Raw genomic sequence first — 26,890 nt, 5'->3', positions numbered from 1 at the left:
GACAACCCCTGCTCCACCCCCACCAACTTGAGGAAAGCCTTCCAAAACGTAGCCACAAAACTACTTCCACGGTCGCAGATTATCTTGCGCGGGAACGAATGCAACCGGAAAACATGTGACACGAAGAGGCGGGCCAACTTGGGGGCGGAGGGAATACCAGCACACGGAACCAAATGTACCTGTTTGGAAAATAAGTCAGTAACAACCCATAGTACAGTTTTGCCCCCGCTAAGTGGGAGATCCGTCATGAAACCCATGGCAATTACTTCCCAGGGCTTACTGGGAATTTCCAGCGGTTGCAGCAGTCCTGGGGGCTTGCCTTGAGACCGTTTGACTGTGGCACAAATAGGGCAGCTGCGAACTACATCAGAACGCATCCCACCCTACCAAAACTGTCTGCGCAGTAAGTGAAGGGTTATCAGGAACCCAAAGTTTCCCGCAGTTTTAGCTCCATGGGCCAACTGCAGAACTTTTCTTCGAAGTATCTTAGGCACGTATAGTTTTGAGTCTTTGTACCAACAACCACCTTGGTCAAGTACATCTTGGGGCAAGGTTTGGGCAGTGCGTTCGGCTAGGCACTGAGCCTGAAGGGAGTCCAGGAAGGAATTGGAGATGATCACCCCCTCTCCTTTCGCGGGAGAGGGTGAACCAGGAGCTGGTGGTGTTGGAGGGGGGGGGAGAAGCTGGTTGCTGCGGAGCGCTGGATACAGGTGGCGCAAGGGGGGCAGGCGAGGGAGCCTGCTGGTTAGGGCTGGATACCTTGTGGGCCACTTTGTGATTCCCCTGCTAGAGTCGGGTTTGGGACCGGGTCTGCACGGCCAGCAGGGGCAGGGCTTCTCTTTGTGCCGGGGTGAATAAAGAGTCTGTCGGCCGGTCACGTTTTACTGGGTATTGAGGCAACCGGGATAGGGCATCTGCAAGCACGTTCTGTTTCCCGGGCACATGTTTAAGAACAAAATGGAATTGAGCAAAGAAGTCCGCCCAACGCTGTTGTTTTGCGGACAATTTATGGGTCCCCGTGAGGGCAGCTAGATTTTTGTGATCGGTCCAAACTTCAAAGGGGACCCCGGACCCCTCCAGAAACTGCCTCCACAGAGTAAGGGCATGGTGGACGTCTGATGCTTCCTTTTCACAAATGGGCCAGTTCAATTGGGAATGTGCAAACTTCTTCGAGAAGTAGGCACAGGGGTGAAGGAGACCGTCTTGTCCTCTCTGGAGTAGCCCCCCCCCCATGGCTACGTCAGACGCATCGACCTGTACAATAAACATTTGGTTCGGATCTGGGTGCTGCAGGACCGGTTCAGAAGTGAAAAGCCGTTTGAGGGCTACAAAGGCAGATTGACATTGATCAGTCCACAGTATTTTGGGAGAGGGCAACATTGCAGAAACCCCTTTACCCTTTGTTTTCAGGAGGTCAGTGATTGGCAGCGCCACTTGAGCGAAGTTGGGAATGAAACCTCGGTAGAAATTAGCAAAGCCCAGAAATTGCTGCACCTGCTTGCGGGTGGAGGGTGGAGTCCAGTCAAGTACCGATTGGACTTTAGCGGGGTCCATGCTAAGGCCACGATGAGAGATTATGTACCCCAAGAAAGTTATCTGCTCTTGGTGAAATTCGCATTTAGACAGTTTTGCATAGAACTGGTGGTTACACAGTCGTTGTAAAACTTCTCTGACCAGAGCAACATGTTCCTCCATGGTTTTTGAATAAATAAGAATATCATCCAAATAAACTACCACGCCGCGGTACAGCAAATCATGGAGGATTTCGTTAATGAGTTGCATGAAGACCCCCGGGGCCCCTTTCAATCCAAAAGGCATCACATGAAATTAATACATTCCAAAACAGCTAGAGAAGGCGGTGAGGGGTTCGTTTCCCTCGCGGATACGGACGCGATAATAAGCTTCTACTAAGTCCAATTTGGAGAAAACGCGACCCTCCTGTAATTGCCCCATAATATCTGAAATCAATGGTATGGGGTAGGCGTTGGCTTGGGTAACTGCATTAAGCTTTCGGAAGTCAATGCATAAACGCAGGTCACCCTCCTTTTTCTGGACAAAGAACGCAGGGGCTGAGTTGGGAGCGTTCGATGGCCGAATGAACCCTCAAGCAAGATTTTTATCCAAAAAGTAACGTAACACAGTGTGTTCGGAAATGCTCATGGGGTAAATCTTGCTCTTAGTCAGTGTGCAATCTTTTACCACCTCAATTGCACAGTTAGTGGTATGGTGGGGGGCAAGGCATCACATTCCTTAACATCAGAGACATCTGCAAAGTCTCTGTATGCTTCGGGCAAAGGCGGTGGCGGTGCGGCATCGGAGGTTAAAGCCAGAGCGGGTGGAGGCATCACTGCGACTCCCTGTCGGTGCTGTTCGCACTTGGGATTGGCAAAGGAAATAGTGTCCGTTTCCCAGTCTATATAAGGACTATGACCTTTAAGCCAATTAATCCCTAGGACAACTTCGAATCGGATGGGGGCTATCGTAAAGTCTATTTGTTCCCAATGAGAACCAATACCCATCGCTACTCCCTGTGTGCGATGATCGACTGGTCCCCCCTTAAAATGGCTCTCATCCATCTGGGCAAATTGGACGGGAGCTGGTAAAGCCTTGGACTTGACTTTGAGGGCTGCAAATGTGGCCTCACTGATTAAAGTGCGGCCCCAGCCAGAGTCAATAAGTGCCTTGACAGGCAGTTGGGGACCCCCTTTATAGTGTTGCAACACTGCGTCCACATACACCGTATTTTCTACTTCTCTCACCTTCACCGGTTTCTTGGGTTTTGCAGGAGAAACTGCGGGGGTCTGCGGGGACGCTCCATTCATGGCAGACTGTGACCGGTTATTTGACAGGTCAAGAGGCGAGTCCAGGTTTAGCGCTGGGGTAACCTGGAGATGATCCCCGTCTTAAGATGGAGAATTGTCCCCCACTGGGGCACTTGTAATCCGAGACCCGGAGGGGTCTGTAGAAGTAGGAAGATCGGGAGAGTCTATGAAATGAAGTGCAGAGGGTGTGAGCCATCCCGGCATTGTACTGCGGCGGCCACGGTGCCTCTGTGCTGAGGTTGTCCCCGGTTTTTTGACAGGTCAGGAGGTGAGACCAGGTTTAACGCTGGGGTATCCCAGGGAAGATCCTTGTCCGAAGATGGAGAATTGTCCCCCACTGGGGCACTTGTAATCCGGGAACCGGAGGGGTCTGTAGAAGTAGGAAGTGCAGAGGGTGTGGGCTGTCCCGGTGCTGTACTGCGGGTGGCCGCGGTGCCTCTGCGTTGAGGTCGTCGCCTAACCTGGGGGGATGCGTCCGGTCGAGGGAACTCTGGGCGTTGAGGACATGCTGAAACAAAGTGGTCCATAGCGCCGCAAACGAGACAGGCCCCCCTTGGAATCAGGACTCGCGATCCTGAGGGGGTCATGCTGATCTCCGCGGGCAGGGAGTGGAAACTTTGGGGGGAGGCTTCTGGCTTCCCCTCTCCTTTGGTCGCTGATGGGGTAGTATCTCTGCTGAGCCGGCAAAAGAGGTCGTCAGTGTGGGTGGTCTCCATGGTCCTGGAGGTAGTACGGTTGCTGGTATAGATCCAAGGAACGGGGCCCCTGGCCTTCCTGGCGGCGGCAGGACGGGAGCTCCGGGGGCTCCTGGCGCCACAGGCACTGCTGTAGCTACTGGCAACACGGGCGCTCTGCCCAGAGGTGCCGCAGGTTGCTGCGGTTGAACCTGATCAGGAGTCCCTGGCTGTAGAGCTGGGGCCGGGCCACCCGGTACGGCTTGCGTCTGCTGCAAGCAGTCGTTGTCGTGGAACAAAAAGTCCATTTGATCCTGCAAGTGGGCCACTCGGCCTATGGGTTCCTGTTTTTGCTGTCGGAGCAAAAACGTATTCTCGTCCGCATCACCTAAGCAATGGGACTGGCTGATTCGGAGGTTTGCAGCCCAGAGAGATTCCTCATAGTGTAAGTCCTCCTTGACCCCCTTACAATCCGCCAAAACTTGATCCGCTTCAAGTTTGGTGGTCAGGGTCGTGGTAACTAGTGGCAGAGCCTCCTGCTCCCATGCCAAAATAGGTTCGGCTTGATCCGGAAGATCCAGTAGCGGCTGGACCCGGACCGCTAAGGCCGCTGCGCTGAAACCAAAGGTGGGGATTGACACCTTAGCAATCCCGGCCATTGAAGTGGTGGTCGAAGTCATTCCGTGGAAGAGCGCAACCATCTGTTTTGCCAGTGCTTTTGCCCGGGCTCCGCACACCTGGGCCAGTCGGGCATCCTCCACTAGACAATCCGACGGTTGGAGGTCGTGGCGGGCGCTGGCCTCCGCGCTGTGCCCATACAAGTCCAGTCAGCCGGTTACGTTCCACGTCTGCCCGATGAACTTTGTGTAGGGCGTCCTCAAAGGAAGGTACCTCAAAGGAAGGTACCTTCCAGGGCTCCGGCGAGGAACCCACTGTCTGGGGAGTGACCAAGCTCCCCCCCCCGGAATCCAGGCGAACCGCACAGGGGCTCCAGCCACGGGCAAATAACTCGGAGAGCACCGTCCCAGCTCCAATCCGAGCGCCTGGCAAACCCTCCGGGGCTCTAGCCAGGCAGATGAGAAGAGAGAAAAGAAAAGTGATTGCTGTCACAATGTGAGCCTTGGCCTAAATCAGAACCAAAAACCACATCAGAGACAGCCAGGTCCAAAAGAAGCTGGTTTTACTTGGTCTAAATAGGAGTACAGAGCATGAAGAAAAGGTGACAGCAATGAGGCCGGCTGGCTTGAACTTGGTAATTTAAAGCATAGAAAACGGCAAGAGATTACAAACCATAAACACAGCTGAGTTCTCAGAGCTTCAAACGGATTTAGGTATGCACAACAATCCTTGAGTCTGGTCAGTGGGAAAACGAAAGTAAACAAATCAACTGAGATACAGGCCTGACACCACCCTGCAGCGAAAGCAACGAAGGGGACTTTCGTCTCTGGACTACAAACGGGCGGGACAGCAGTCCCAGGAGTACAAACTGGAGAGACATCGGTCTCTGGATTACAAAAGGGGTGGACATTGATTCCACCTGGAGTGCCTGTGGAAGGGTCCAGCAGCAGCAGCAAGGTCCAGCAGCAGCAGCAGCAGCAGAAAGGACTGTGTGGAGCCCAAGGGGAGGCAGCAGGATCTGGAGGGCAGGAGGGGGCTTTGGATTTGTTGGTGAGGAGACCTCCAGTTCTTTCAGCATCTTTGCAAGCCTCTCTGTCAGAAGCATCTCTTCAAACTCCGGCGCAGGGGGGATTGGGGCTTCGGGACAGAGAGGGGCGTGGCCAGGTGTCTTCTCCACCGGAGGGGCAGCCCATCTCCAAACGGATCCATCGAGAGGGGACTGAGGAGAAAGGGAAAGAGGGGGGACTACAGCTGGCTGTGGGAAGAGCCGTGCAGCCTGTTGGTCCGCCCCAGGACTTGGACTTGGAGGTGGAGGAGGGGGAAGAGTTGGATGGACCCTTACCCTAACCCTAATCATCTTGGTGATAATTCACATAGCAACGGTAACATTCCAAAGACTCCGAGACGCATCCATCCAGTTTTCCAGTTTTCCCGATGACTCTCACAAGCAACACTCGCAGACAGGTAGTCCAAAGAAGAGTTCACTTTAATGGAGGTCATACAGGTATACAGAGCTTGCAATGATTAAAAAGGCAGGAATGGGGTAAAAGGGACATACAGCAGACTATATGGAGTAACAGGTCATATCATGATAGCACAGGTTGGCATGGAAACCCCTCAGTCCAACGGGTCAGTCTCCCACGAGCTTCAAAGCCAGAGAGGAATGCCGTCGTTAGGAAAACAATCCTTGAGCACAGCAGAGTATCTGTGAGAAAACAAAACTATCCCTAAACGCAGAGAGCAGGGCTGATATTCTGCTCCCCTTAGGGCCCCCTCCTTTCCCGAAAGGGGCGGTTTGTGGGGGTAGGCGGTATGGAAGGTGCGCACCAGATGCTGGGCGGAGACATCGCATGAAAACACCCATTCGTCATAGGCAGGGGGGAAGTGCTTCCAACGAACCAGATACTGGAGGGAGCTGTGACGCATACGGGAGTCCAGGATCTTAGCAACTTCAAAATGCTCCTCCCCCCACCATCACTGGTTGCTCTGGAAGTGGGTCGGGATGCCACTTCGGAGAGGCAACATGAGGTTTCAAGAGGCTCACATGGAAAACTGGATGGATGCGTCTCAAAGTCTTTGGAAGGGAAAGTTCCACGGTTACTGGGTTAATGATCCAAGAAATGGGATAGGGACCCACGTATTTGGCACTGAGTTTATTACATGGGCGGGTGGACCGGAGGTTTTTTGGTGGACAGGTAGACCAACTCGCCCACTTTAAAGTCCTGGCTAGGAGACCGGTGTTTGTCAGCTTGAGCCTTGTATTTACGTTTAGCCCATTCAAGATTTTTCACTAGCCAGGGCCAGGTGGTGTGAATTGCATGCACCCAAGCTGCTACATCTTTGCCTCCCTCCTCCCCCGAAACATCGACATGGCCAATAGGACTAAAGTCCTGGCCATATACCATCTGAAATGGGCTGAAACCTGTGGATTGATGTACAACATTGTTATGAGCATACTCAGCAAAAGGCAACAACCCAACCCAATCATATTGGTGATAATTCACATAGCAATGGAGGTAACATTCCAATACTGCATTAACATGTTCAGTTTGCCCATCTGTTTGAGGGTGGAAAGCACTAGAGAGACCCTGTTCCACCTCGACCAGTTTGAGGAAACCTTCCAGAATTTTGCGACATAACTACTTACGCGGTCGCTCACAATCTTACGTGGAAATGAATGTAGTCGGAAGACATGTGACACTAAGAGGCGGGCCAACTTTGGGGCGGAGGGAATATCGGTGCACGGAACGAGATGTACCTGTTTAGAGAAAAAGTCGGTAATAACCCACAAAACAGTTTTTCCTTCACTGAGAGGAAGATCAGTCATGAAATCCATAGCGATTACTTCCCAGGGTCTAGAAGGGACTTCTAACGGTTGCAATAATCCAGGGGGCTTCCCTTGGGATCTTTTGACAGTGGCGCAGACTGGGCAACTGCAGATGAACGAGTCTACATCGGCACGCATGCCCACCCACCAAAACTGCCTGCGTAATAAGTGGAGCGTTTTAAGGAAACCAAAGTGCCCCGCTGTTTTGACTCCATGGGCTAGTTGCAGGACCTCTTCGTAACCCCGTAGGCACATACAGTTTCGAGTCTCTGTACCAATACCCTCCCCATTCTAGCAAAAAAGGGGGAAGTATGTGAGCAGAGAGGTCTGCTTGGCAGTGGGAACGGAGAGAGTCTAGAAAGGAAACAGGCAAATCCATCATACCCAGAGAGGTAGGCAGGACATGGCCAGGCTGAGTGGGAGCAGAGTTTGGGAGTGGAGAAGGGGGTTGTGCAAGCGGCTCGTTTTGGCTTCCAGGTGCCGGAGGAGCAGATGGAGCAGGCGAGGGAGTCTGGTTCAAGTTTCGGGTGGCGGTCTCCCCCCCTCGAGCGTTCATGTCGACCGGTTCAGAATGGGAGTGGAGTTGGGTTTGGGACCTGGTTTGGACTGCCAGCGTAGGGAGCTCTCCTCTGTGCGCAGGTGAGAAGAGCTATTCGGTGGGGCGGTCTACCTTGGCAGGGTACTGGGGAAGTCGAGATAAGGCATCTGCTAGCACATTGTGTTCACCGGGGACATGCTTAAGTACGAAACGGAATTGGGCAAAGAAGTCAGCCCAGCATAGTTGTTTCGCGGACAGTTTACGGGTCCCAGTGAGCGCCTCTAGGTTTTTGTGATCTGTCCAGACCTCAAAGTGGACCGTAGAGCCCTCAAGGAACTGCCTCCAAATAGTGAGGGCATGGTAGACAGCAGCTGCCTCCTTTTCCCAGATGGGCCAGTTCAGTTGTGAGTGTGCGAATTTTTTAGAGAAATAAGCGCAGGGGTGCAATAAACCCTTCTGTACCCTGTTGCAAAAGAACACCTCCCATGGCCATGTTGGAAGCGTCTACTTGTACTATAAACATGTGTTCAGGATCAGGATGCTTTAGCACAGGTTCGGAGGAGAACAGTTGCTTAAGGGTTTGGAAAGCGGTTTGGCACTGGGGAGTCCATTGGATTTTTGCTGCGGGCAACGTGGCTTTCCCTTAGTCTTAAGTAGATCAGTGATTGGGAGTGCCACTTGAGCGAAATTGGGAATGAACCCTCGATAGAAGTTGGCAAAACCTAGAAATTGCTGCACCTGTTTGCGGGTAGAGGGCGGATCCCAATCGATTACGGACTGTATCTTTGTGGGATCCATGGTGAGACCTTGGTGTGATATAATGTAACCCAAAAATGACAATTGTGCTTGGTGGAACTCGCATTTGGACGCTTTAGCATAGAGGTGATTGTCTCTGAGGCGTTGTAACACCTCCCTCACTAGCGCAACATGCTCGTCCATAGATTTGGAATAGATAAGGACGTTTTCCAGATAAACCACCATGCCTTGGTATAACAAGTCATGTAGGATTTCATTAATAAATTGCATGAAGACCCCCTGTAATCCGAACGGCATTACAAGAAATTCAAACATACCAAAACAGCTGGAAAAGGCAGTGAGGGGCTCGTCTCCGTCACGAATCCTAACTCGATAGTATGCTTCGACTAAGTCCAGTTTAGTGAAAATGCGCCCCTCTTTCAGTTGCCCTAAGATGTTCGATATCAAAGGGATGGGGTAGGCATTGGTTTGAGTAACTGCATTGAGTTTCTGAAAATCGATGGACAGGCGTAAATCACCCGTTTTCTTGCGAACAAAGAAAGCGGGGGCTGAGTTAGGGGCAGATGACTGTTGGATAAACCCACGAGCAATATTCTTGTCTAAAAAGTCTCGTAATACAGTACGTTCAGCAGCGCTCATAGGGTAGATTTTACTCTTCGGAAGCTTACCATCCCCCACTACTTCAATGGCGCAGTCCGTTCTGCGGTGGGGAGGTAGCACATCACACTCCTTCGCATCAAACACGTCTGCAAAGTCTCGATACTCAACGGGTAGCAAGGAAGGAGGGGGATATCAAGGCTGGGGCTGTCGGAAGGACAACCGCAATTTCGTGACGGTGTCGGGCGCAGTTGGGGTCGGAAAACGTAATAGTATCAGCTTTCCAGTCTATAGAAGGGCTGTGCCCTTTGAGCCAGTTTATTCCCAGAATGACTTCGTATTTGATAGGGGCTATGGTAAAGTCGATTTGTTCCCAATGAGAGCCAATGCCCATCGCGATGCCACATGTGTGGCGGTCTACTGCCCCCCTAAAGCTACTGCCATCCATTTGGGTGAATTGGATGGGACTGGGCAGTGTCACTGATTTGACTTTAAGCACGTTGAAAGTGGCCTCATCGATCAGGGAGCGCCCACAACCAGAGTCTATGAGTGCTTTGACATGTAACTGGGGGCCTCTTTTGTAATGTTGTAACACTACGTCCACATATACAGTATTTTCAACTTCCCTCACCATAACAGGAGCTTTGGGATTCGCAGGAGAAGCTGCAGGGGTCTGTGGTGTCGCTCCGCTCACCGCAGACCCCGCCTGTTTTTTGACAGATCAAGAGGAGATTCCAGATTGAGGGCAGGGGGATTCCAGGTGTGATCGTCATCCGAAGGAGAACTGTCCCCCAATGGGGCACTTGTAAACCGAGACCCCGGTGGGTCTGTAGACACAGATTCACTGGGAGCCTCTCCGACGTGAAGTACAGAGGGCGCGTCCTGGAGCTGCGCTACTGGTGGTTGCGGTGCCTCTGCGTTGAGGCCGTCCACGGATCCGGGGTGGTCCGTCTGGTCGGGGAGGAAGAGTGAGGTCCGGATGGCGAGGACAGGCAGATGCAAAGTGACTGATATTGCCACAAATGAGACAGGCTCCCCTCTGGAACCTGGATTCACAGTCTGTTGCGGGCCGTGTTGGTCTCCACGGAGCAGGGGTCGAGGCTTTTGAAGGAGGTTTTGGATGATTGCCCCCCTCTCTGGTCCTACTGTGGACTAGAGATATTAACTGGCGGCGGCTTTCCACCTCCTCAGCCAGTAAGATCCAATCTTCCAGGGTGTTGGGATCCCGTTGCATATACGCCCAGTTCAGAATGTCAGGGTGAAGCGCTTCCTGGAAATAGTGTATTCGGGTGGCTTCAGGCCAATCTACAATTTTGCTGGCGAGTCATTGGAACTCATCTGCAAATTCCCGGATGGGAGTAGTACGTTGCCAAAGTTTCAGGAGTTCGGCTTTAGCCCTTTCTCCCAAGAAGGGATCCTTGAACCGTCTCCGCAGAGGAAACATGAAATTGTTAAGAGAGCGGATGGATCGGGCCCGAGTGTCAAACTGGAGCACCATCCAGTCGGCCGCTTTCCCTGTCAATAGAGAGGCAACAAAACAAACTCGGCTGTCCTCGGTGGGGAAGTACTGTCCTTGTTCCCTCATGTAACTGTCCACATGATGTAGGAAACAGGGTAGAGTTTCGATCGAGCCGTCGTAGGTGGTTTTCAACTGAGGTTGCTTCCATTGCACAGGCGGGAGAGCAGGCGGTTGCCCTGGAGGCGGCAGGAAAGGCACTCCAGGAGCTGGCAATCCAGGTGCCCCGGGAGCCGGTAAACCGGGAGCGCCCAGGGCCGGCACCACCGACTGAGCTGGTTGGCCCGGTTGGGCTGGTGCTGGTTGGCCTGGCAGAACTGGCGCTGGTTGACCTGGCAGAGCTGGGGCTGGCTGGCCCGGCAGGGCTGGAGTGGGTTGGGCCGGGGTAGCTAGAGCTTGTTGCAAACGGTCATTTTCATGAAACAATCGTTCCATTTGATCCTGTAGAAGGGCCACACAGTCATTTAAGTCCCGATTTTGGTCCCTCAAGAGGCGCAATACATCCCCAGCTCCCCCCGTGCATCGGGACCGACTGACCCAAAGATCAGAAGCCCAGTGAGATCTGTCACCATACAGGTCTTCCCCATCAGAGTAATCCGATCCTGGCAGGCGTTCCGCAAGGCGCCGTGCACGTTGTGTGGTGCGAGACGGGGCAAAGGCCGGGGAAAATGTGGACCCAAACAAGAATACAACTCCTACAGTGTCTTAAGGATGTATGTCAGCAGCCACTCGCGCATGATAGGTGGCCAATCGTTGCTCCTCCCATTCAGCCCGAGCCTTGGCTGACGCCACGTCTGCTGCTCGCAACTGTTCCTCAGCCTTCTTTTGGTCGGCGAGTGCCTGGGCATTTTCGAGCTTCAAGGTGGCGTTCGTGGTGACGAGCGGGAGGGCTTCTTGCTCTAGAAGAGCGAGGAGTGGGGCAGAGTCCCCACCAAGCAGAGGTTGCACTTGCATGGCTAGTGCGGCCGCACCATCCCCGAACGTTGGGGTCAACAGTTGTGTCAGATCGGCCACCGTGGTTGTGGTCGGGGCAGTTCCACAAATAATAACACCGTTTAGACAGCGACCTGTCATGCCTCCGCTTGACACCTAGAAGGATCAGGTACTAGTGACAGTGGGGATCCTCCCGCCGGTGTTCCCGCCATGACCCAAGGCGAGTCGGGGTGGATAGGGGCCGCTGACGAGGTCTGTTGAGTCTCTTGCAAAGTCAATCTCGCCAACAAGCGAGTTAAGGTTACTAAGTCCTCCTGTGCAGCACGCACTTCATCCAATAGTCCGTCCAAGCCCAAAAGTTTGTGATAGGTGTCCCGATCCAAGTCCTCGGACATCCAAGGCTTCGCGTCGGCAAGGGAGCGCCACTGAACCCGAATAAGTTCCACTAGGCGGTTGATTTCCACATCAGTTCGTACAGCTTCGAGGAGCACATCGCGCAGCAGAGTAGGGTCGTCAGGGCAGGCCAATGTTCCCAACAGCAGGGCCCAGTGGTCCAAGTCCTCCAGGATTCCACACAAGAAACTCGAAGCTGAGATGCAGACGAACCCTCCAGAGCTCTAGCCAGGCAGGTAAAAGGAGAGAGTGATTCCTGCCAATGTAAGCACTTGTTCCCAATGCACTCTCACAAGCAACACTCGCAGACAAGTAGTCCAAAGAAGAGTTGACTTTAATGGAGGTCATACACGTATACAGAGCTTGAAATAATTAAAAAGGCAGGAATGGGGCAAAAGGGACATACAGCAGACTATATGGAGTAACAGGTCATATCATGATGGCACAGGTTGGCATGGAAACCCCTCAGTCCAACGGGTCAGTCTCCCACGAGCTTCAAAGCCAGAGAGGAATGCCGTCATTAGGAAAACAATCCTGGAGCACAGCAGAGTATATGTGAGAAACCAAAACTATCCCTAAACGCAGAGAGCAGGCCTGACAGGGGGGCGCAAGGGGTGGCCTTGAGCCTGCAGCTGGATAGCCTGGGAAGCCAGTCAGTGGCAGAGGCTGAGGAGATAATGGCTCCGGTTGGCATGGCGACTCCAGGGAAGGAATGCGAAGGGGTGTCGGATGTCAGTGTGGACTTCATCCCTGGCACAGAGGAGGGGGAAGAGAGGCTTCAAGGTTATGGAAGGTGGCTGTGGCCAAGAAGGAAAGAGGACAGTCCTGGAGACATGCTCCCTTCTCCCCCCTGCTTTCCTCCTCCCCACCTCTCTGGAGTGGTGGAAGGGCTGTGGAGACGGCTTGGGATTTGACAAGGGGACAAGAAGTGAAAGTGAAAGAGGCAATAGAGCCAAGCGTTCCAATAGAGTCAGAGCCTGAGCTGGCAGGTGAAAAGCAGGGTTCTGACTTCCAGCAGGGGGGGCAGCCCCTGCAGAAAGGACTGGTGCTTGTCCATGGGGGGTCACCGTGACAGAGCTGGGGGTGGATTTGGCAGCTGACACTGCGGCTGCTGTTCAAGATAGGGGCAAGGGGACTGGACTGCCCCAGACAGTTCCTGTGGGGGATCAACCTCTGGAAAGTGTAAGCCCTTGAACCAATCGAACCAAAAACCACATCAGAGACAGTCAGGTCCAAAGAAGCTGGTTTTACTGGTCAAAAAGGTTAACAGAGCATAATGAAAAGGTGACAGCAAAGCATAGGAAAAGGCAAGAGATTACACATCATAAACAGCGCTAGTTCCCAGAGCTTCAAATGGATCTAGGTATGCACAACAATCCTTAAGTCTGGTCAGTGGGAAAACGAAAGTAAACAGAGCAACTGAGATACAGGCCTGACATTCTGCCCCCCTTAAGGCCCCCTCCCATCAGGCAAGGGGGATGGCTTGTCCGGGTAGGCGGTGTGAAAGGCGTTCACCAAGTGTGGGGCGGAGACATCCTGTGCATGCACCCACTCGTCGTAGGCAGGGGGGAAGTGCTTCCAGTGAATTAGGTATTGCAGGGATCCATGTCGTATACGTGAATCTAGGATTTTTGACACCTCGAAATGTTCCTCCCCCTCCCCACCATCATGGGCTGCTCAGTAGGTAGTTCCGGGTGCCATTTTGAGGAGGCAACATGAGGTTTAAGGAGGCTGACATGGAAGACTGGGTGAATACGTTTCAGGGTTTTGGGGAGAGTCAGTTCCACAGTGACAGGGTTAATGATCCTGGCTATAGGATATGGACCAATGTACTTGGCGATGAGCTTATGGCAAGGTCGAGTGGATCGCAGGTTTTTGGTGGAAAGATACACCAATTCACCAACTTGGAAGTCTTTGCTGGGAGAGCGATGCTTATCAGCTTGTACCTTATACTTGCGCTTAGCTCTGTCTAGGTTGCTAACCAGCCAGGGCGACGTGGAGCGGAGGGCATGCGCCCAAGAGGCTACATCAGGATCCCCCTCCCCCTCGGGTACCTCCCCAAGGGCAATAGGACCAAAGTCCTGACCATACACAGCATAAAAAGGGCTGAACCCTGTAGATTGATAGACAGCATTATTGTAAGCATATTCTGCAAAAGGCAACAGGTCTACCCAGTCATCCTGATGGTAATTGACATAACAACACAAATAACATTCATGTACAGCATTGACACGTTCAGTTTAACCATCCGTCTGGGGGTGGTACGCAGTAGACAGCCCTTGCTCCACCCCCACCAGCTTGAGGAAAGCCTTCCAAAATTTAGCCACAAAACTATTTTCATGGTCGCAAATTATCTTGCGCGGAAACGAATGTAGACGGAAGACATGTGACACAAAGAGGCGGGCCAACTTGGGGGCGGAGGGAACACCAGCACACGGAACCAAATGTACCTGTTTGGAAAATAAGTCAGTAACAACCCACAGTACAGTTTTGCCCCCGCTAAGTGGGAGATCCGTCATGAAATCCATGGCAATTACCTCCCAGGGCTTACTGGGAATTTCCAGCGGTTGCAGCAGTCCTGGGGGCTTGCCTTGAGACCGTTTGACTGTGGCACAAATAGGGCAGCTGCGAACGAAAGAGTCTACGTCAGAACGCATCCCCCCCACCAAAACTGTCTGCGCAGCAAGTGAAGAGTTTTCAGGAACCCAAAGTGTCCCGCAGTTTTAGCTCCATGGGCTAATTGCAGGACCTCTTTTCGAAGCACCTTTGGCACGTACAATTTTGAGTATTTGTAACAACAACCACCTTGCTCAAGTACACCTTGGGGCAGGGTTTGGGCAGTGCATTCGGCTAAGCACTGAGCCCAAAGGGAGTCCAGAAAGTCCACGAGGGAGGGTGAATCCGGAGCTGGTGGCGATGGAAGGGGGGGAAACTGGTTGTTGCGAGCCGCCGGGTATAGACGGCGCAAAGGGGGCAGGCGAAGGAGCCCGCTGGTTAGGGCTGGATCCCTTGTCGGCCACTGCGCGGTTGCCAAGTTGGGATCGAGTTTGGGACCGGGTCTGTACGGCCAGCATGGGCAGGATTCCTCTGTGCGCCGGGGTGAATAAAGAGTCTGTCGGCCGATCAAGTTTTACCGGGTATTGAGGTAACCTGGAAAGGGCATCAGCGAGTACTTTCTGTTTCTCGGGCACATGTTTAAGAACAAAATGAAATTGAGCAAAGAAGTGCGCCCAACGTTGTTGTTTTGCAGACAACTTATGGGTCCACGTGAGGGCAGCTAGATTTTTGTGATCAGTCCAGACTTCGAAGGGTGACCCTGGATCCCTCCAGGAATTGCCTCCACAGGGTAAGGGCATGGTGGACGGCTGATGCCTCTTTTTCCCAAATGGGCCAGTTTAATTGGGCATGCGCAAACTTTTTCGAGAAGTAGGCACAAGGGTGAAGGAGACCATCCAGTCCTCTCTGGAGAAATGCCCCCCCCCCATGGCCACTTCGGATGCATCGACCTGTACAATAAACATTCATTTGGGATCTGGGTGTTGCAGCACGGGTTCAGAAGTGAAAAGCCGTTTGAGGGCTACAAAAGCGGATTGGCATTGATCAGTCCACAGTATCTTGGCAGAGGGCAATGTTGCAGAAACCCCTTTACCGTTTGTTTTTAGGAGGTCAGTAATTGGCAGCGCCACTTGGGCGAAGTTGGGAATGAAACCTCGGTAGAAATTAGCAAAGCCCAGAAATTGCTGCACCTGCTTGCGGGTGGAGGGTGGAGTCCAGTCAAGTACCGATTGGACTTTAGTGGGGTCCATTTAAGGCCACGATGAGAGATTATGTACCCCAAGAAGGTTATTTTTTATTGGTGAAATTCGCTTTTAGACAGCTTTGCATAGAGCTGGTGGTTACGTAAACGTTGCAAAACTTCTCTGACCAGAGCAACGTGCTCCTCCATGGTTTTTGAATAAATAAGGATGTCATCCAAATAAACCACCACGCCACGGTACAGCAAATCATGGAGGATTTCGTTAATGAGCTGCATGAAGACCCCCGGGGCCCCTTTTAACCCTAAAGGCATCACAAGAAATTCATACATTCCAAAACAGCTAGAGAAGGCGGTGAGAGTTCGTCTCCTTCACTGATACGGACGCGGTAATAAGCTTCCACTAAGTCCAATTTGGCGAAAACGCGTCCTTCCTGCAATTGTCCCAAAATATCTGAAATCAACGGGATGGGGTAGGCATTGGCTTGGGTGACTGCATTGAGCATTCGGAAGTCAATGCATAAAGAAAGGTCACCTTTCTTTTTCCGGACAAAAAATGCAGGGGCTGAATTAGGAGCGTTCGATTGCCGGATGAACCCTCGCGCAAGATTTTTATTCAAAAAGTCACGTAACACAGCGCGTTCGGAAATGCTCATGGGGTAAATCTTGCTTTTAGTCAGTTTGCAGTCTTTTACCACCTCAATTGCACAGTCTGTGGTACGGTGGGGGGGGCAAGGTATCGCACACTTTAATATCAAAGTCATCTGCAAAGTCTCTGTATGCTTCAGGCAAAGGAGGCGACGGCGACGCAATGGAGGTTAAAGCCGGAGCGGGGGGAGGCACCACTGCGACCTCCTGTTGTTGTTGTTCGCACTTGGGATTGGCAAAGGTAATAGTGTCAGTCTCCCAGTCTATACAGGGACTATGACCTTTAAGCCAATTAATTCCTAGGACAACTTCAAATCGGATGGGGGCTATGGTAAAGTCTATTTGTTCCCAATGAGAACCGATACCCATCGCTACTCCCTGTGTGCAATGATCGACTGGCCCCCCCTTAAAATGGCTCCCATCCATCTGGGTGAATTGGACGGGAGCTGGTAAAGCCTCGGACTTGACTTTGAGGGCTGCAAACGTGGCTTCACTAATTAAGGTGCGGCCACAGCCAGAGTCAATAAGTGCCTTGACAGGCAGTTGGGGACCCCCTTTATAGTGTTGCAACACTGCATCCACATAAACAGTGGTTTCCACTTCACTCACCTTAACAGGAGCTTTGGGTTTAGCAGGAGATTCTGTAGGGGTCTGTGGAGACGCTCCACTCACTACAGACCGAATCCGTTTTTTGACAGATCAAGAGGGGTTTCCAGGTTTAAAGCTGGAGTATTCCATTGGTTATCCTCGTCAGAGGAAGGAGAGTTGTCCCCCATTGGGGCACTTGTAAACCGAGACCCAGCGGGGTCGCTTGGTGCAGAAAGGTTAGCTGATTCCTCAACGTGAAGTGCAGAGGGTGTGGGTCGTCCCGGCGCTGTGCTGCGGGTTGCCGTGGTGCCTCTGCGTTGAGGTCTCCCTCAAGCTCGGGGTGGCAAGCTAGGGCGAGTGGCCTCCGGGCCTTGCAGACAAGCCGCTGCGAAGTGACCCAATTCCCCGCAAACAAGGCAAGCCCCTCTCTGGAACCTTGTTTCACGATACAGAGGTGGCCGCGTTGGTTTACGCAGGTTGGAAAGCGGCGCTTTCGATGTGGATTTTTGGGTGCTTTTATCTCTGTTCCGCTGCTGGACCAGGGAAATGAAACGTCGGCGGCTCTCGACTTTTTCAGCCAGTAAAATCCAATCCTCCAGGGTTTCGGGATCACCCCGCATATACGACCAGTTTAGAATGTCAGGGTGTAAGGCTTCCCTGAAATAGTGAATAAGCGTGGCCTACGGCCAGTCCACAATTTTAATGGCTAGTCTTTGAAATTCATCTGCAAATTCTCGGATGGGAGAGGAGCCCTGTCTGAGTTGCAATAGTTCTGCTTTGGCTCACTCCCCCATAAAGGGGTCCTCAGACCGTCTCCGCAAGGCAAACATGAAGTTGTTGAGGGAGCGAATAGAGCGGGATCTAGTGTCAAATTGGAGGACCATCCAGTCTGCTGCTTTCCCCGTCAATAAAGAGGCGATGAAACAAACTCGGCTGTGCTCTGTAGGAAAGTATTGCCCCTGTTCTCTCATATATCTGTCTACTTGATGTAGAAAACAGGGCAAGGTTTCGAGGGAACCATCATAGGTTGTTTTCAGCCGGGGCTGCTTCCATTGACCAGGTATGTGTTGTCCCGGTTGCACAAGTGCCCTGGGAATTGGCGCACCCGGGGCTCCAGGGACTAGGGGGAGAGCAGGCGGCTGAGCTGGCACACCCGGTTGAACTGGTAGGTGTACCGGTGCTGCTGGCGCAGGGAGAACGGGCTGCGCCGGAGCCGTCCGTGCCTGCTGCAAATGCTCATTTTCTCGAAACAAGCGTTCCATTTGATCCTGGAGACGATCTACACGATCGTATAACTCCCGGTTTTGAGCTCGCAACAGGTGCACTTCTTCTTCAGCACCTGTATGATGTGCTCGACTGGACCGCAAATCGGAGGCCTAATGGGAGCCGTCCCCATACAAGTCCTCCTTGTTGGAGTCCCGAAGCCGTTCCACGAGGCGGCATGTGCGTTGGGTGGAACGAGACGGAGCAAAAGTTGGAGGAAACGTTGGTCTGAATGAAGCGCAGAGAGGAGTAGGCAGGCGGAAGTGCAGCGACAGCAAGAAAAGGCACGCCCAACAATGGCAACAACAACAACAGCAGCAGCAAGTTGGGCAGAGGCCCCCAAGGGGGAGAAAGGCCCTGCGGTGGCTGCTGCAGTGGAAAGTGGAGCAGCTCAAGAGGTGGTGTTGCCAAAGTCGCCGCCGCCGCGGAAGAAGGGTGAGGAAATACCTACTGGGGCTATGATTGCTATGGTGGCTGCTACTTCTGCTTTTTCTGCTTCTAAGTGGGAGCAGGTGGCGGCTGCAGTGGTGCCAAAGGGTGGACGGGCTTTGGACCGGGAGCCAGGGGTGCCAGAGCAGCACATGATGGTCCCGGTGGTTCTGGGGGCTGAGGCCCATGCGTCTCTTCAAGGTGGGAAGAAGCGGCGGAGGAAGGTGAAGCATCTGGGGGAAAGCGGTGGCAGTATGGAGAGTGGATTTGTGGGTGCTTCTTTCTTAGCGGCGACAGTGACAATGATGGTGGCTGAGGCAACTGCGGAATCACGGTTGCTGGTGCCGTTGAGCACGGGTGAGCATGGCCCTGCGCAGGGGGTGTTTTCCCATGGCAGGTGGATAGTGAGTTTGTCGGGCAGCCGATTCAAGGTGCTGGGCAGCAGGGAGCTGGAAGAGGAGGAGGAGGAGGAGGAGGAGGAGGGAGTGACTGGAGCACTGGAAGTGCAAGGGGTGCAGCCGCTGGCGGTCCTGCCTGGGCCGGAGTTGATCTGGATTCTGACGGGCACGTTGGATTCGGCGTCCGTCATTATGATCTCCAGCGATGAGGACGATGATGGCGGCAGCAGCAGCAGTGGAAGTGGGGGTGGTAGTTCCGTGTCCAGTTCCAGCTCCAGTGCCAGCTCGGGGCCTGGGTCGGACATGGAGGTGGGGAAGGACAGTGGCTCCAGGCTTAAGCACAAGCGCAAGTGCAAGCATAAGCATCGACGGCGTGGAGTAGATGGTGAATGGGAAAAGGTGTTGCAGGCGCGATGGATGCTCATCCGTGGGATGCAAGACGAGGAGCTGCAGAGAGTGACGGAGATGTCGGCATGGGAGCTCGAGCACATTCAACAGAGGATCAGTGGTGTGGCGGGGGCCGGGGACTGGCCCAATGAAGAGGAGAGGCTGCATTTGCTGAGTCGGCTGGAGATTGTGCAGGTGGAGCTGAGGGATATGATGGCGGAGATGGAGCAGTGGCGAGTGGAGCGGAGGGAGAGGAAGGAGGTGAAGGAGATGGCAACAGTGAAGTGGAGCAGGTGGAGACGGAAGTGGTGGTTGAGAGTGGTGACCATGGGGTGGAGGGGGTGGACTATGGGCCCCAAGTGTGGCAGCACCAGAGCGAGGAGAGGCGGTGGCAAATACGGCAGTTTTATCAGGAGGAGAAGGAGTCTGTGGCTGCGGCACAGAGAGCTCTGAAGTGTGGGAAGGAGTTGCCATTGGACTTGATGGCTGGGCGTGGTGGTGGAGGAGGAGGAAGAGGAGAGGAGAGGAGAAGAGAGGAGTAGGCTGTGGTGGAGGCTGTGGGGGAGGAGATGGTGGTGGTGGTTCCTGAGACACTGCCACACACAGCGTCTGCTTCCAGAGACTGGAAAGACCTCGGGCAAAGACCGAGGGCAAGGGGTGGGAATGGAAGGAGGACTGCAGCAGCAGCAGCAGTCACCAGGGCGTGAGGGGGTGGTTCTTGTACCGGAAACTTTGGGGGCAGGGCTGCCTGGTGCGCCTGGTGTGCCGGGGGCGCTCTACTTGCCTGTTTCATCTGCATCGTTGTCATCGTCGACTCCTTGATGAGGAGCAAACAAACTACGAGCTCGCTTTTTGACTTGCTATGGAGGGGCTGTGGATTGTCTCCTGGAACTGTGGGGTGGTGGTGGTTGTGTTGTCTCAGTGGAGGGAGGACGCCTACTATCCCCTCAGCATGTTGGGAGCGGATATGGTGGCATTGCAAGGGACTGGGGTGTGCACCCCTCAGCAGCGGAGCGTGGTCCAGCGCTCCTGGACTTGGGAGCCTTCACTGTGGTGGTGGGGGTGGATGGTGACGATGACGAGGAAGAGGGGGGATGGTCGGGGTGGCGGTGCTGCTGTCCCATGTGGCCCCCCATCTCTGAGTGTGGACAGTGTGGGAGGCATGGCCGGGACCCCACTTCATGGTGGATTTTGATTGGGGGGTGGCTGCTGGCATTGTTTCTGGCACCACTTCCAGTACCACCACTAATACCACCATCACCACCACCATGGGAGGTGGCAAAGGTTCCAAGCAGCAACAGCAGCAGCAGCGGCGGTGGCAGAAGTGTCGTCTTTGTGTGCTGCTGGCCCTGCGCAGTGGTCAGAGATGGAGGAGATTGTGGCCGCTACTGGAGGGGTGTTTACAGACATCTCAACATCTGGTGCTGGCGGGAGACTTTGCTCGTCTCTGGGCAAGGGAAGAAGAGAGGTTGGAGCTGCTAAAGGCTGGGAGGCCGGAGTGGTCGGTAGAGGAAAGGGTGGTGATGCATCTGCTGCGAGAGCTGGCTGGCCTGGGGGACGCTATGGGCCTTGGCCCGTGGGTGCTGGATTATTTGCCCATACATTTTAGGGCGGTCTTTTGCAACAGCGGGCCCCAGTGGCGCTGGCAGCTGCGGCAAGGAGTGGAAGGTGCAGCTGAAGATGATGACGGACATGATATGGCAGGCCCTGGCACATATGCGGGTGGCAGTACAGCAGCCAGGCCGGGGAGGGTCTGGACCTCGGCGGAGAGGGCCTCGGTGGTGTCCAGGCTGCTGGGGAACTCATGGTCCCAGCATACCATGGTGGCCGTAGCGCTGGCTTTCCAGTCGGGGCCACGGTGACGGTGGGTGCGAGGTGGTTGTCAGGGTCAGCAGCAGCAGCAACAGTGGATGGAGTGTGGTGTAGAGGCTCCTCCTCCCCCTCCTCCCCCTCCTGAGGAGCCTCCTTCTTCTGGTCTGCGGCAGTGGAGACTGATGGAGAAGGAGATGAGGGCCTTCCAGATGGTGCCAGAGATTCAGCGAGTGGTGGCCTATGCGCTGCTCCGCAAGCCTCGTCTAGTGGTGGAGGGGCAGCAAGATGGAGGTGATGACAATGACGGTGATGGCAAGGATGGCAAGGATGACTAGGAGAAGGGGGCGGTGTTGCGGTGGTGGGAGCTCACTAAGGAGCACATCCGGGATGTTTGTATGGCGGCCAGGAGGGTGCAGGGGGCGCGGCGGTTGGCCAACTACCACCGAGCGATCCAGACCATCCTGGCAGTGAGGTGGAAGGTGGCGCAGGGTCTGTGGCCAAAGGTGACAGAGGAGAGGCTGCGGGAGTGCCGGCAGGCGGTGGCGGACTACCAGTGCTGCCTCGTGCTCAGGAGGGAGCAGAGGCAGGAGCTGCGTGTGAGCGGCCTGCATCTTGTCCATGGCGAGTGGCAGAGGGATTGGCTGCTGGGGAAGGTGGCGCAAAGGCAAGAAGGTGGCTTGTTGGCGGCAGGAGTGCGTGTGGAGGAGGACCAGGAGGTGGCGAAGGACCTACGCACGGTGAAGGAGAGGGTGTGGGTGTTCTTTGCAGACCTTCTGGGTGAGCCGCAGATGGAGCGTGAGAGGAAAGAGGCAGAGGGCCGTGCGGGGCCTACCTGGATGCAGTGGAGAGCGGGGGCGGCCTTCACAGGCTGTTGCTGTTGCCGGAAGAGCGGGATGCGCTGGAGGGGCCGATTCGGATGCAGGAGGTGGTGGAGGCGCTGAGGGTGGGCCGCCGGTGGTCGTTGCCTGGCCCGGACAGCTTGCCATATGGGCTCTTTCAAGAGCTGTGCGCCACCTTTGTGCCGCTGTTGGTGGAGGTGTACAATGAGATCTGGGGATGGCGGTGGGCGAGCGGTGCTTTCCTGGAGGGCTGGATGACGCTGCTGCCCAAGGAGGGCGACTGGACTCTGCTGCGTAACTGGTGGCCCCTGACCAATGTGGCTTATAGGGTGATGGCTCATGTCCTGAACTTCAGGTTGAAGGGGATGGCACATTGCTTCATTGGCATGGAGCAGACATGTGCGGTGCCGGGGCGGACGATGTTGCATTCGACCTGGCTCCTGAGGAAGGTTTTCCATCTGGTGGCATGCGAGAAGGAGGAGGAGGCGAAAGGCGTGTTCTTGCTTTAGTTGGACCAAAGCAAGGCTTTCGATCGGGTTGCGCATGGCTACCTTTGGCTCTTTTTGGAGAGGATGGGAGTGCCAGAGGGGCTGCTGGAGATCCTGTGACTTTGTACAGGGGTGCCCGGGTCTCTCTGGATGTGGCGCAGGGAGATGGAGGGACAATGACAGCAGCAGCAGTGGCAGCAGCAGCAGCAACGTCTACGGCAGCAGCAGCAGGAGGGCTGGTGGTGGGGGAGAGTACTAGTACGAGGGTGGACGTGGCTATACGTGGTGGCTTTGGAGCCCTGTCTTAGTGCCATCAGGCAGGATGTGGGGGTGAGGGGCCTGCGTCTGAAGGGGCCAGAGGCAAAAGTAGTGCCAACAGCAGTGCCAACAGCAGTGCCAACAGCATTGCCAAGAGCAAAGCCAAAAGCTCCAGCAGCAGCCATGCCAACCACAGCAACATCAGGAGTAGAGGCAACAACAACAGCAGCAGTAGCAGCAGCAGCAGCAGCAGCGGGTGGGCCCCCTTTGGCCTCGGCCTCAGCCTTGGCGTGTAAGGTGGTGTCTGTCTGTGGTTGAGGGATGAGGAGGAGAGGGAGCGGGTCCGGAGCCATCTGAGGGACTACTGTGCAGCTTCGGGGGCCAGGGTCAATGAGGAGAAGAGTCACCTGTTTTGGCTGGATGGGTGCTGGGGTGAGATCAGGCGTTGCTCCGGGGGCATCATGGCGAGGGAGGCGGTGGTGGAGGAAGAGGTGGTGGAGCGCATTCACATCCTGGGCATCTTCTATGCACTTGATGACAGGGGCTGGAGGTTTAACTGGGAGCAGTGGGGCTACAGGGTCGCCGACAATCTTCAGACTTGGAGGGATTGGAAGATGACCCGGGCCCAAAAGGTTCAGTACTTGGTCACCTATTGTGTTGCGGTGGGGAATTTCATCGCCGAGGTTTACCCGCCACCGAGGGATGTGATGGCCAAGGCGTCCAGGGGCTGTTGGCGTTGGCTCTTTGGGGTGGCAGCCTTCCCCGTGGACCACGTGGCGGTGCAAAGGAGGAGGACAGAGGGGGGCCTGGCGCTCATGGATATGGGGCTGTGATTCTTGGCCAGGTTCTTGGTGGGCAATGTCACACTGCCACCACCAACACCAACAACACCACAATTAACAACAACAGCAGCAGCAGCAGCAACAACATTATCTGCATCACAAAGGGTGGAGATGGGACATCTAACCTGGGGTGATGACTGGGTGGCCGAGACTGTGTGGGGCTCCGAGGGCTGGTGGGCCCTGCTGATGGAGGCACTGGAAAGGGGTTTGCTGTAAGCCCTTGGCCCAATCAAACCAAAAACCACATCAGAGACAGTCAGGTCCAAAGAAGCTGGTTTTTACTGGTCAAAAAGGTTAACAGAGCATAATGAAAAGGTGACAGCAATGAGGCTTGCTGGCTTGAACTTGGTGATATAAAAGCATAGGAAAAGGCAAGAGATTACAAATCATAAACAGAGCTAGTTCCCAGAGCTTCAAATGGATCTAGGTATGCACAACAATCCTTGAGTCTGGTCAGTGAGAAAACGAAAGTAAACAGAACAACTGAGATACAGGCCTAACATTCTGCCCCCCTTAAGGCCCCCTCCCATCACGCAAGGGGGATGGCTTGTCCGGGTAGGCGGTGTGAAAGGCGTTCACTAAGTGTGGGGCAGAGACATCCTGTGCACGCACCCACTCGTCGTAGGCAGGGGGGAAGTGCTTCCAGCGAATTAGGTATTGCGGGGATCCATGTCATATACGTGAATCTAGGATTTTTGACACTTCGAAATGTTCCTCCCCCCCACCATCACGGGCTGCTCGGGAGGCAGTTCCAGGTGCCATTCCGAGGAGGCAACATGAGGTTTAAGGAGGCTGACATGGAAGACTGGGTGAATACGTCTCAGGGTTTTGGGGAGAGTCAGTTCCACAGTGACAGGGTTAATGATCCTGGCTATGGGATATGGACCAATGTACTTGGCGCTGAGCTTGTGGCAAGGTCGAGTGGATTGCAGGTTTTTGGTGGAAAGGTACACTAATTCACCAACTTGGAAGTCCTTGCTGGGAGAGCGATGCTTATCAGCTTGAACCTTATACTTGCGCTTAGCTCTGTCTAGGTTGCTAACCAGCCAGGTCCACGTGGAGTGGAGGGCATGCGCCCAAGAGGCTACATCAGGATCCCCCTCCCCCTTGGGTACCTTCCCAAGGGCAATAGGACCGAAGTCCTGACCATACACAGCATAAAAAGGGCTGAACCCTGTAGATGGATGGACAGCATTATTGTTAGCATATTCTGCAAAAGGCAACAGTTCCACCCAGTCATCTTGATGGTAATTGGCATAACAATGTAAATAACATTCCAGTACAGCATTAACACGTTCAGTTTGCCCATCAGTCTGGGGGTGGTACGCACTAGACATCCCTTGCTCCACCCCCACCAACTTGAGAAAAGCCTTCCAAAATTTAGCCACGAAACTACTTCTGCGGTCGCAAATTATCTTGCATGGAAACGAATGTAGACGGAAAACATGTGACACAAAGAGGCGGGCCAACTTGGGGGTGGAGGGAACACCAGCACACGGAACCAAATGTACCTGTTTGGAAAATAAGTCAGTAACAACCCATAGTACAGTTTTGCCCCCGCTAAGTGGGAGATCCGTCATGAAATCCATGGCAATCACCTCCCAGGGCTTACTGGGAATTTCCAGCGGTTGCAGCAGTCCTGGGGGCTTGCCTTGAGACCGTTTGACTGTGGCACAAATAGGGCAGCTGCGAACAAAGGAGTCTACATCAGAACGCATCCCCCCCGACCAAAACTGTCTGCGCAGCAAGTGAAGAGTTTTCATGAACCCAAAGTGTCCAGCGGTTTTAGCTCCATGGGCTAATTGCAGGACCTCTCTTCGAAGCATCTTTGGCACGTACAATTTTGAGTATTTGTACCAACAACCACCTTGCTCAAGTACACCTTGGGGCAGGGTTTGGGCAGTGCGTTCGGCTAAGCACTGAGCCCAAAGGGAGTCTAGGAAGGAGTTGGAGAGGATCACCCCCCCCTTTCGCGAGGGAGGGTGAATCAGGAGCCGGTGGCGATCGAAAGGGGCGGGAAACTGGTTGCTGCGGGCCGCCGGGTACAGACGGCGCAAGGGGGGCTGGCGAGGGAGCCCGCTGGTTAGGGCTGGGTACCTTGTCGGCCACTGCACGGTTCCCATGCTGGGATTGAGTTTGGGACCGGGTCTGTACGGCCAGCATGGGCAGGACTCCTCTGTGCGCCGGGGTGAATAAAGAGTCTGTCGGCCGATCAAGTTTTACCGGGTATTTTTCCCAAATGGGCCAGTTTAATTGGGCATGCGCAAACTTTTTCGAGAAGTAGGCACAAGGGTGAAGGAGACCATCCGGTCCTCTCTGGAGAAGCCCCCCCCCATGGCTACGTCGGACGCATCGACCTGTACAATAAACATTTGATTGGGATCTGGGTGCTGCAGCACAGGTTCAGAAGTGAAAAGCCGTTTGAGGGTTACAAAGGCGGATTGGCATTGATCAGTCCACAGTATCTTGGCAGAGGGCAACGTTGCAGAAACCCCTTTACCCTTCATTTTCAGGAGGTCAATGATTGGCAGCGTCACTTGAGCGAAGTTGGGAATGAAAGCCGGAGCGGGGGGAGGCACCACTGCGACCTCCTGTTGTTGTTGTTCGCACTTGGGATTGGCAAAGGTAATAGTGTCAGTTTCCCAGTCTATACAGGGACTATGACCTTTAAGCCAATTAATTCCTAGGACAACTTCGAATCAGATGGGGGCTATGGTAAAGTCTATTTGTTCCCAATGAGAACCGATACCCATCGCTACTCCCCGTGTGCGATGATTGACTGCCCCCCCCTTAAAATGGCTCCCATCCATCTGGGTGAATTGGACGGGAGCTGGTAAAGCCTCGGACTTGACTTTGAGGGCTGCAAACGTGGCTTCACTAATTAAGGTGCGGCCACAGCCAGAATCAATAAGTGCCTTGACAGGCAGTTGAGGACCCCCTTTATAGTGTTGCAACACTGCGTCCACATAAACAGTGGTTTCCACTTCACTCACTTTGACAGGAGCTTTGGGTTTAGCAGGAGATTCTGCAGGGGTCTGTGGAGACGCTCCACTCACCACAGACCAAATCCGTTTTTTGACAGATCAAGAGGGGTTTACAGGTTTAGAGCTGGAGTATTCCATTGGTTATCCTCGTCAGAGGAAGGAGAGTTGTCCCCCATTGGGGCACTTGTAATCCGGGACCCTGCGGGGTCGCTTGGTGCAGAAAGGTTAGCCGATTCCTCAACGTGAAGTGCAGAGGGTGTGGGTCGTCCCGGCGCTGCGCTGCGGGTGGCTGCGGTGCCTCTGCGTTTAGGTCTCCCTCGAGCTCGGGGTGGCATGATGGGGCGAGTGGCCTCCGGGCCTTGAAGACAAGCCGCTGCGAAGTGACCCAATTCCCCGCAAACAAGGCAAACCCTCCTCTGGAACCTTGTTTCGCGATCCAGAGGTGGCCGTGTAGGTTTACGCAGGCTGGAAAGCGGCGCTTTCAATGGGGTTTTTTGGGTGCTTTTATCCCTGTTCCGCTGCCGGA

The sequence above is a fragment of the Euleptes europaea genome, chromosome 16, assembly GCF_029931775.1.
Source record: "Euleptes europaea isolate rEulEur1 chromosome 16, rEulEur1.hap1, whole genome shotgun sequence".
NCBI lineage: Eukaryota > Metazoa > Chordata > Lepidosauria > Squamata > Sphaerodactylidae > Euleptes > Euleptes europaea.
This window is presented reverse-complemented; position numbering follows the sequence as displayed.